The 11,375-nt window shown below is 41.6% G+C and overlaps 1 long non-coding RNA gene across 1 annotated transcript; it reads right to left on the bottom strand.

The window, feature by feature from the left end:
- Nucleotides 1-3,900: 3,900 nt before the first annotated feature.
- On the bottom strand, nt 3,901-5,671 carry LOC137471491 (uncharacterized). Its single transcript, XR_010997655.1, has 2 exons — nt 5,258-5,671; nt 3,901-5,124 (listed from the first exon to the last, which is right to left on the bottom strand). It is a non-coding gene; the product is annotated as an uncharacterized lncRNA (long non-coding RNA).
- Between the last annotated feature and the right edge of the window lie 5,704 nt (nt 5,672-11,375).

Here is an 11,375-nt window from a genome sequence, read left to right on the forward strand (position 1 = left end):
ACTACATCAGCCTCCAAGTTACTTGGAATGAGGAAGACAGTAGCCACAATTATTAGTCGTAGCTCTGGAGTTGTTTCCTCTGGGAAGCAAATTAGCAAAATGAGATTTTCACTGCAAAAAGAGGTTTCATTTTCTGATACTGTTCATTTCTAAGGAAATTTTAAGAGCAAACAACAAATAAAAAATGCATTAAAACATTATTTCCAGGATAAAACCTCACAGTTTAATTCATAATATTGATAGTTAGCTCTTTACCAAGGCTAATGTGAACTTTGTTATATTCAATATGCTTTTTAGAGTCATTGCTTACATAACATCATCAGCTGATGCAATAGTTGACCTTCTCCCATGTTGGGAAACTGAGGCAAAGAATTGAAGTAACACACATAGAAAGGCTCCATGACAGGCAGAAATGTATTTATTATGCAAGTTTCACTCAAAGACAGTTCATAAATAGCAGACCTTTAACCATCCATCACAATTAATTTTTGTGCTAGATGTTGGCATACCCTTGGGAACTGCATATTTTTTCATCATCAGGTATCATTTGAAATTCCCTGAAGAGGTTATTGTTCTTTCTGATGGATGATACTGGCATTGGATTTCTCAGCAGATGTACTGAAATACAGACAGGGATGTAGGATGTACAAGAAGTATTTTAATTTGGCATTTCCCTTCTTCTAATGCATTTCAGTAGCAAGCTGCTCATTTTCAAGGGATAACTGCTCATTTTCAAGGGATCAGGTAAGAGCACTGAAGAAAACATGTCAAATTTCTTTGTCAAATTTCTACAGGAGAAAAAGCTGTTTATTTGTTTGAAGGGAGCACTGATGGACATTCCTACGTCTTCGTACTGTTTTAGTGTTCCTGCTGCTATGCTGCATTCCAGGAGCTGGGGAAGATACTTAGCACAGGTGGCTCTAGGTTAACTCTTCGTGGTCTCACCAGAAATCTGCAGGAATTGTTTGGGCCACTTTTTGAAAGAAGTACTTCCACAAGTCTGCAGGCTACTAGAAGATTTAGGGATGAAGACCGCACATAAAGCTTTTGCTGCGTGAATCACAGCAAAGGCATTAGTACTGTGTGAGCGTGTTCACTAATTGATGCAAACAGTTAAAGCGGTGACACAACAGGAAACAAAGTGGTGATTTAACCTTGCATTCCTGGTGCAGGGAACAGCAGCAGCTTGGCAGATTGCTACAGAAAGGGCAGGTGGTTTTGTCATGGCTCTACAACAGCTTGTGCCAGGTGAGGTGCATCTGTGCTTTTCTGTGCCCACCCTGCAGACAAGGTGCTGCCAGATAACTGCATGGGGAACAAAAAGGGATCATGTTACAGGCACCAACACTCTGGGAATCTGCCAGCTTATGTAGTGAGGTAGAAATATTAGCAAACACGTGGGGAAAGAATGTATTATAGAAATAAAGGGCATGGGAGAGCCCAGAAACAGTGAGCCATATTTTACAGTGGTTTATAGGCTGCGCAAGAAAGAAATGGGAGGGAAAAGATGAAATTCTCATCTGAGAGGGAGGTGTTCACCATGACAAAAATAATTTGGAAAGGTGTTAAGCTCAGTTAAAAGGCAGCCCTTTCAAAGCACTTTCATAGTTATTTTCAGCTGTGAGCAAAACAGAGGAATATTGCCACTGGGTAGAAATTGCTGCCAAATGATGATGGGTGGAAAGAATGCCTATTGCTGAACTTCAGCCCTTTTCAGATCATTTTTGGCCTGCTCTTTTCCCTTTACAGGAATAAGGACTGCAAAGCATGGGCAGCATCCCATCCTGGTCCTCCATGCCAAGGTGGCAAAGGTTGGAGGCTTGTGTCCAGGGCCTGAAGGGCTGAGTGTGCTGTTTAAAGCATGGGGAGGACACATCCTGTCAGGTCATGGCATTAAGAAGGCCATACTTATGCCCAAAACCTAGGAGTGAGAGCAAAGCGGTTCCAGGTGGGTTCGTCACAGGACAATGGATGATCCTACCAGGCACAGAGCTTGGTGAGGCAGCAGGACACAGACCCTGCAGAGCAGCACAGCCACAGTGGGGATGCAGGTAAGACTGGGCACCTAAAAACTTCTCCAGAGGAATAGAATCAGTTCTATTTCCAAACTTTCCAGTCCCCACTAACCACAGGCACAGGAACCTGCAGACCACAGACCCGTGTATGTTGAGGAGCCCAAGTGTGGGCTCCCATTTGTGTTGTAGTGCATCTGTGGGATGTGCCATGTGCGCTCACCAGCAAAGATAGAAGGTGAAGGAGCAGCAGGGAATGCTGAGTGCTGGGAGGGCTCACCTCCTGGTGTGTTGGCTTGCCTGGACTCAAGAAAATGGTGTAAAGGCAGCATATGATTGTACTTGACCTGTGGTTCTGCCTTCAGAGTGATCTACCTCATGCTGATGAGGTGACTAGGAATGTGTTTTCCCTAGGTAACCCTTCTTGCCAGTAAGCAGGAGGCTTTTTATCGCCATACAGCTATGCTGTTCCTGCTGCTGGATGAGATTCCCCTGTCCCAGAGCCACCAGCCATTTTACCTGCTACTCCAACACATAGTGCTTCCCACCTGTGCCAAACAGGGTCAGGCTGAAATGAACACTTGCATGAACAGTTCAGATCATTGTACAATCAGATATTGGAGTTGCAGAAGCACAGCACATTTTTCCACTGCTATTTAGAGGCTGATGTATGTAGCCTTAACAACAATTTGTTTATTCATCCGTTTCAGTAGCTTTGTTCCTGCTGACTTCTATCTAAAATGTGATGTAGTGCACATTTTATGAGCTATAGGGCAGTTATAGCTTAGAGTGAGTCCATATGCACCAGAACTGTGGAAAAAAAAAAGGATATTTTAAAAATATCATAAGATCTAAGTGGTTGTTAGTATTCCTCTTTGCTGATTTCTTATCTTTTCATAGCATGGAAATAAGAATAAATTTAATATGCTGAATATGGGTATATTTTCAGTGTAGGGAACATGGAGATATATCAGAATATTCAGAAATCTGAGCTTTTCATGAAGTGTTGAAAAAGCTCTTTCAAATGAGGAAAGAAATGTAATTTTAAAAGTATTGATGTAGCAATAGGGTACTCTGCAATGCATCTTCTATGCTTAAAGCACAGGAACTGGTATATTCCCAGATTTCTTTTAAAATCTGACTTCCAAAGGCAAATAGTCCTGCAGTGACAGTTCAAAACACTTGTGCTCCTCTGAGGGCTGTCTGTGGTACTTTAAACTGCAAGCTGACTGCAAGCTCAGGCACAACATGGCTTCATCTATGTTGACCTTGGTGTGCTAAGCCAAAGGATACACTCAAAGTATTTGTGCTTCCTGTCCTGGCTCTGGCCATCTACTCTGTGGCCAGTGAATGTCCTATGGTTTGTGTGCAAATGTCCCGTCTTGGCCTCTATGAGCTTTCTCTCAGGGAAGAGTAGCCTAAGGGTAGGCTGCTTATAAATCCAAATCCTCCAGTGAGTGGCTTTGGGACCTGATGACCAGGGGTTTTTGCTGCATTCTTAGATGGGATGTGTGGAAGGCCATGAGCCTGTTCTTTGTGCCATAGACCTGTGCTAAGCAGGACCACCAGCCTGAACCTTCTCTTGGCCTTCCCTGAAGGTTGTTTCTAGCCTGTGTTTGAATTTACATCCTCCCAAGGTGCTCTTGAGTTTGTGTGCAACAGAGACATAAACAATGTCTGTAGATTCTCCTGTGCTGGACCAGCCCTTTTTCTCTGCTGGTTTAGCTGGGATATAATTCAGAAACTTCTGCCCCTTTACCCTTCCTAAAGGAAAACACAACTGTACAAACCTCCATTTAGCTTTGAAAAGAGGCTCTGATAATTGTCTTAAAAAAACAACCTGAAAATGTGAAACATTACAAAGCATTATACCAGAGCCCATTCATGCTGCTGATATAGTAAAAGTTTATTTCTGCAAGTAATTGATGTGTCTATTGCATTGAGACCCAATAGGACCTTACTGCAGGGCCCTGTGACTCCATGAGAATAGAGGCAATTCTCTCTGGGCAGCTATGGATTACAAAGGAAGTCACTACCACTGGGAGTAACATTATCTTAACAAAAATCTTCCTGCTGTTGCCCAAACCTTGACCTACTGTGCAGTTCTTTTTCTGCTAATATAACTCACTTGACATCTTTACCTTTCTATACCACGTTGCTGTAATTCCTGAAGACCCTTTTAAAGAACTATACTGGTGGTAGGGCTTCATTGCAAAGATGAACTGCAAAGCATAGCCAAATTTGAGGGGTCTCGAGGGAAGAATAAAGGGTTGATTGTTACTATTTCATATATAGCCCTCCCTAAAGAAATAACAGTAAAAGGTACAGACACACAGCAGTGGAAATAATGTTTGCCCCCTGTTCTCCACAGAATAACTGCAATGGGGCATTCCACATAGGCCTGTCCCTTCTGAAGCTTCAATAATTGGTTTTATTACATCGTGGAAAGCAAAACAGCAAAAATACAATTTGTGTTTGAAGTTTCCACACTTCTAACATTAAAAACAGATGGTTTGATTTTCTTTCCTGAAGGATCTAGGAAGGTCTGAAGCTCCTCAGTCCAGGCCATGGTGTCAAACATTATATCACTTGTCAGGGCTCATGAAAAATCAGACCAAAATGGTATCAGGTGTTATATTTCCTCATTTTCTTCCTGGTTATAGTTGTGATATTTGATTTGCAGGTGGTCTGATCCACCCCTGTTTCCCAGGACCCAGGGGTCCTTGCATTCCTCAAGGACTCTGTGATCTATGCTCTGCATCCACAGGAGGTAGGATGGTGGATCTGGGAATGTAGGACGGTGGTGCACAGGCAGCAACAATTTACAGGATGTGGTAGAGCTCTACTCAAACAAGAGATTCTTTTTTCTGAAGTAAAATTGGCAACATGCAAACATCCTCTGAGATTCTAACTTCGCTGCTTCCTCAGTCAATGCTTGTACTCTTCAAGAGTAGTGAGGAAAGCTACATCTTCTGCTTTTGATAGCATAATAGAAGTGAGGTTATCCACACTGATCTGCACCTTCTGACTTTTCAGTCAACCAGCAAGCTTTATTCCATCAGATGAAGCATGACCTGTTTTACTCCCCTGCTGTTCACTGGTACTTAGATAGCTGGATAACGTAAAGACTTTGGAACACAACAGGACTTAGGATGCTGCTGGAGAGTATGGAAAACCTGCAACAAATGCTGTGGTTTTGAATCCCAAACTCATCAATACCCACTTCTCCTTGGGACTTGCCATACCTTTAGGATTCTCCACCCTTCCTTCTCTCCTTGCCATGGAACACAGAGCCCTCCCTTGCTGCCATCCTGTGACACAGCTCCTCAGGCTGTGGAAGCTGTGACCCAGCCTGGTGCTGAGTGTGCTGAGGGCTCAAATGTCAGCAGCATTTAGCCCTCCTGTGGGCAACATTGTCCCCACCCCATCTATCCCTAGCACAGGCCTTTGTTTGCACCCCATGGGAGGAAAATAATCCCCTTGCCTCTGACCACACCTGGATTCAGCCCTCAATTTGGCACCTTGAAAAGTGGGCCAATTCTCTAACACTCTTGCCAGGACTAAAGCCAGAGTGAATGCAGGTAATTTTCACTGCTCTAATTAGGTGTTGAGTTAGCGAGGGGAAACCTCACCTCTTAGAATTTTTTTTAAAAAACAGAGAGAGAGAAAAGGGAAAGAAGGGAAGAAAGAAGACAGGCAGCAGCAAGAGAAAAGGAAAGGGAGAAAAAGAGGAAGAAGCAAACCAATAAAGAGAAAAAAGAGCTTTGAGTACTTGATGGGGTAGCAGGGAGGGAGACAGGGAACAGCCCCTTTCTTGCAGATGCAGGACTGAAGAGGGTGTCCTACACAGATCAGAGGTTGGAGGAGCACTGGGGACCTGGGGGACAGCCACAGAGGGAATGCCTTCCTAAATTTTCCAGCTTGCTTTGGCTGTAGGTCTCTGGGGAAGCCTTTGGTGTGGAAATCAGACAAAGGTGTTCTGTTGTTACTCATGGGAATTCACTGCTTCAGAGAAATGCCCTGAAAATATGTTGGAATCCAGTTATGCAGTCTCAGACAAACAAAAAAAAAAATCTTCAGTAGTGCTCCACAAGCTCTGGCCAAAAATCAGCATTTTCCCTGGCTTATGTAATAACCAGGTGCCTTTCTTTCCATCCCCCACCTCCCCCCTCCCCCTCCCCACCTTGAAGAAAAAGAAACTCACATCTGCTCTAGATGACTTGAAATAAAGGGGGCCAAATCTGTATGTATGGTTTTCTTAGCTTCTCTACAGAGAGAGACAGGGCCATGGAAACATCAGACTAAGAGGCTTAGAGTAAATCCTGGCAGCCTCAGTGCTAGAAACTCTCCCACTGATAACCAAAGCCTAATAAATAAGTTTGAGAGAAAAACTAAATGAAAGTCAATGTTGAGCAGTTAATTAGGATACCTCTTAGCATTTGTGCTGCAAAGAATGAGAAAATTAGAGAATATAGAAGCATATGTGGTCAAGAGTGAGAACATGCTAAAAGTAAACACTGCTGTTATTATTAGCAGTAAAAATAATATTAATTAGTTGTATTACAGTAGCACCTAGTGGTGCTACTGGATCTCATCGTCAGATGAGATCAAGATCCCAAAATATAAAGGTCTTAAATAGAAGTTACATATAAGTGCATATATATATATATATATATATATATATATATACTTATATATATATATATATATATATATATATATATTAAAAACTTAGGTATATGGACATTTGTACATAACATACAGACACACAATTCAAGTGATGAAGAAACCTCAGCAAATGGAAATCGGGCTACAGAATATTTTGTAACTTGGCTTCTCTTATTCCTATTTTTTATGTGCTGCAGGGCAGCTGTTTGCAACTGTTTTTTATGATACAGAGAATAGTGGATTGTATTTGTAGTTCAGGAGTCAGAGTGTATATATATATGTGTGTGTGTCTGTGTGTGTATTCAAATACAGGTATGTCTATACATCTTGTGCATGTACACATACCATGTGCACATTCAGACCACATGGAGTTATATTTTTCCTAACTTGTAACAGGACAACACAGAAAGCTTGGCAGGCAAAATAAAAGCTACCCCACAGGCTCCATTTACTCCCCTAAGCACCATTTCTTTCCCACAGTGGAGCTGCCACTGTCCTTTCTGTGCATGCAAGGGCACTTTTTGGAGAGAGATTACTCCTACCACACACTGTAAAATTCTCCTTAAAGAAAGTCACAGCTGAATACTGCCTTCGGCTAAGTCAACATAGTCTGAAAGGGTACAGAACTGCAAGCTGCAGTTGCTGCAGCTGCTGCTTTGACTAAATAATTTAATAATAAATTTGAAAAAAAAAAAAAAAACCTAACACCTTTCCTGATGTGGATTTGCATGCCACAGCAGGGAGAGGCTATAATGACCCAGATGACACACAGTTAACTCCGGATTCCTTAAGACATGGGAACTAATTTAATTGTTAATGTTTTACTGCCTGGGTTTCCTAAGAAAATGAGCCCTTGCAGATTATCTGGGTTCCTGTTTCAAACAGAGCAGTGCTGAGGGCTTTTTAGAAAAAAATCTTTCTAGAAAAAATAGCAGCAGCAATCTTGAGATTTCCAGTGAGGAAATTGCACGGCAGGTCGGGGCGTCAATTTAATGTTCGGAAACGTGCTTCATTTGAATGATAATTTCATTAGATTAGTTTGTAAACTTTTAATGCAGGTTGCATTATATGTCTAAGAAGAAACAATTTGTGTGACAGACTATCCTTCATAATCCCCCTCTTCAGCCTTCTGCTAACAAAAGACCCTTAATACTGAAGATGTTTTGTGGGAGGAGAAACATTTTCCAAACAAGTAGTTTCTCTATTCCAGCCCAGGTAACAAAGAGGCCTTAGGAATTTCTGTGGGCCTTGTCAGGACTGGCCCATTGGTCTTAAAGCCACCTGCTGCTTAAGCCATTGGTCAATAGATTAACTGCTGCTATTACTAAGTGTTTAGGAAAGTAAGTTATGTGGCAGAGCAAACAAAATCAACCTCCTTAACACATGTTAATTCAAAATTTAATAAATCTGCACTGAGAACAGTAAAGCAATCAAGGACGGTGGGGTGCGCAGCAAAGCTCTTAGTATGCTCTGCTCCTCCAAGCAAAGTATCACATAGCAGATAAAAAGTCTTAAACAAAAGGATAATACTCTATTTGCTCTGCAAAACTAGCTTGACACTTGCCTCCACACCTCTGCCTTCCTCCTTTACTTCTGGGTTTTGGATGCTGGTTTGCGCTGCAGATTTTGGGCAATTTCCAAACCTCAGTCAATGAAGTTCACAATAAATAGTAATAGTGGAGTTAATTCCTGGTAATAAGGTGGGAAGGATTCAAATACTGGCAAAAGCTGTGATACTGCGCAGCCTCAATGTCATTCATATTCTGTAATGAAACACATGCTTTAACAAAGCACGTCTTCCCAGGAAGAGAAAACCTTCTGCCTGCCCTCACATGTCATTGGGGACTTTGCATGGCCCTGGAGGTCCAGAAGGATTTTGGCAGGGGAACCAAAGAATTTCATGAAGCCAATGCCTCATGGATCTGGCCTGGGCAAAACTGGCTGACTTGGGAGAAAAATTTTGGTTTTGCATTCAAAAAGGGGGATAGGACAATACCAGTTGTTGGTGAATGTTGGCTTAGGAGTTCCTGGTTTTCTGTCACATGCTTCAAGCACTTGCTGTTTCTCATACTGCAAATTTAACTAGTAAAATACAGTTCTCACTGTTTTGGAAAGATCCACAAAATTATTGGAATAAATTTCCATTTTTGTGGTATCTTTTCTTAATTCTTAACTTTCAGGTTCATATGTTTTGTTAATAAGTAATTTGTTTCCTATAGGAGTTAGCTGTGATAGCTAAAAGTGAAGATCAGGATCATGGTTGCCCTTACTTGGCTTAGAATCATAGGATGGATGCTCCTGTATGTGATGAGTCTGTGTTTTGTCAATGGATACTCGGGAGACGAAAGAAGTCCAGAACAGTGGCAATTCAGATCACACATACATTGCTCACTGATGTTTTCCCACTGAGTGTTTGAGGGAGGTAGAAGCAAGAGAAATGCACTAAAATGTATTCTTGCTCCAGCACATACACACTTTTTATCCAGGGTGAGGTGTAGCAGCTTGCACTGCCTTCTCTTCAGAAATTTGACCATTTCTTACTATTGGATTTGGGATCTGGGTTTTTGTAGATTTTCCACAAGTCTAATACTGGTTTTGCCAAGTGCATTCGACTGGTTCCAAACATACATGTTGATGATCAGGTATAGTACCTTGCTAGGAAAACATAGGCATCTTCCAACCAAATTTTCAAGGGGGATTTCTCAGGATCCATAGGCTGGAGTATGATTTCCTTGGTCTGGCTTTGGTAGAGCCTTCCTTAACCTGGCATGTGAATAAATGCTACTGCAGGCCTCCATCCATGCTGTTAGGAAGGCTGAAAATTCCCCCTTTGTGAGGCTGTAAATTTCCTGAGAGGAGAATGCAGCAGTAAGTCCAAAGTGTTTTCCTTGCAGACCTTGTTGAGATGTTTTTTATCTTGGTAGGAAAGCATTTGGACCTCTATGAACAAGATAAGATAAATTTAAATTTAATTAATTTTTTTATTGTGGTGTGGAAGGTATTGCTAGGCTATCAGCTGCCATCATGGAGCCCAAGCTGATGGTTGTATCAAGATATTAGAGACTATCTTTGAACAGGACATTTATCTGAGATTTTTATAATATACCAAAGCTCCTTGCATGTCTGGGAGTATTTGGGGGTCAGTAAAATGCTAAGAACGTTCTAGCAGGGCTTCTATCCTTCCTTTCCATCCCATATCTAATCACTCTCCCTTCGGGCAGTCTGCTAAAATTGTGATGGTAGGGTAAAATCAGAGGTCTGGGTATAACAGAAAATTGCCTGTGTCATATTCTGAATGTTTTTGACTCCAGGACCTATACTCCTGATGGAGACGGTGTAAGGAAAGCCAGACCTAGCCCTATATTTGTGATCTGCAGTGAGGACACAGGACATTTGCGTTCAAAGTATCTTTTCCCAAGAAGGTGGGTGAGCATCTGTCTTCACAGCTGACACCAAAGCTGGTTTTCAGCCAGACTGCTGGCAAGAGACACGAGTGAGCACGGTCCCATTTGACAGCCATAAGCTCTGGGTAGTTAAATGTAATGCAGTTAAAATTAAAGCATTTGCCTGGTTTGTTGTGCAACATCCCCACATTGCCTCAGTCTGGCAAGGTCAGCTGGATGATATTATAAATGGATACTCCCTGGATCCTTTTCACTTATTTTTAATGTGATGTTGCTTTCTGTACACGTATTAATTGTATAAGCCAAGAAAAATTGTGGAGTAAAGGGATATATTTTTAGATGTTACTTTATTTGGAAAGCAAGAGATGCAGTCTCTTCTGGAATTTGATATTCCTAAGCTGAACAGTGCTTTTCAGCTGTGATGCAGTTAAATCACACAATTTCTTTGCTGCCTCATAATGAAGAAACCTAAGCTCAACTATTATTCTCCTTTGAGGCTAAGAATTCAAATTCTCTTTGAGAAAAGACTGATTTAAGATCATTTTCTACTCCGAGTGTGCTAGGCATTACACAGGGTGCAAAGGCAATACACAGTGTAGCATGACACTTAAACTGTTATTACACTTATATTGCATTTAGAAAAAAAATCTTCAATTATTCATAGTTAACCTAGGAGAGCATTTTCCCCAATGTGACACTTAAATGTTTTTAAAATAATGGGATGATTTGTTTCTTTCCCCTTGAATATGAGGCAGCGAGGTTAGAAGGGGAAGCAGAGGGGGGATGAAAAGTGGCTTATATTGTCAAGGTCTCCTTAACTGTTATGCAGTGAGGGAAAGAATCAGACTCCTTTCCTGGGAGAAAACAGAGATATTCTCCACTGATGACTGTCCTTCTAAGCCTTTCCTATCACAGGCTAGCAGTTAAAATAATACTCACCTACTGGGCATCCAGCAGAGTTGATCTACCTTTTCTGCTAGGAGGTTCACGTCCAGTCAAGCCTGATTAATCTGTTGCAAGTCCTGAATGATCCCAAATATAACACATAACAGCTACACCTGTTTATCAAGTCAGTTCATTTCCCTTCCCCTATTCCACACTGAAAAGGAGCATTAATTAAAACAGTAAACAAACGAGCGCCTATTCTAAATCAGAGCTGCAGGCAAAGAAGAGATAACTTAGGCTCTTGAGAAGAGGGATTTTCAGTTAATTTATGGAATCTACTGTCACTCTCAGGGCAAGGGAGCTTACGTAGCTGGGAAATTGAAGCAGACAGGCTTTGTCTAAACAC

The sequence above is a fragment of the Anomalospiza imberbis genome, chromosome 3, assembly GCF_031753505.1.
Source record: "Anomalospiza imberbis isolate Cuckoo-Finch-1a 21T00152 chromosome 3, ASM3175350v1, whole genome shotgun sequence".
NCBI classification, from domain to species: Eukaryota; Metazoa; Chordata; class Aves; order Passeriformes; family Viduidae; genus Anomalospiza; species Anomalospiza imberbis.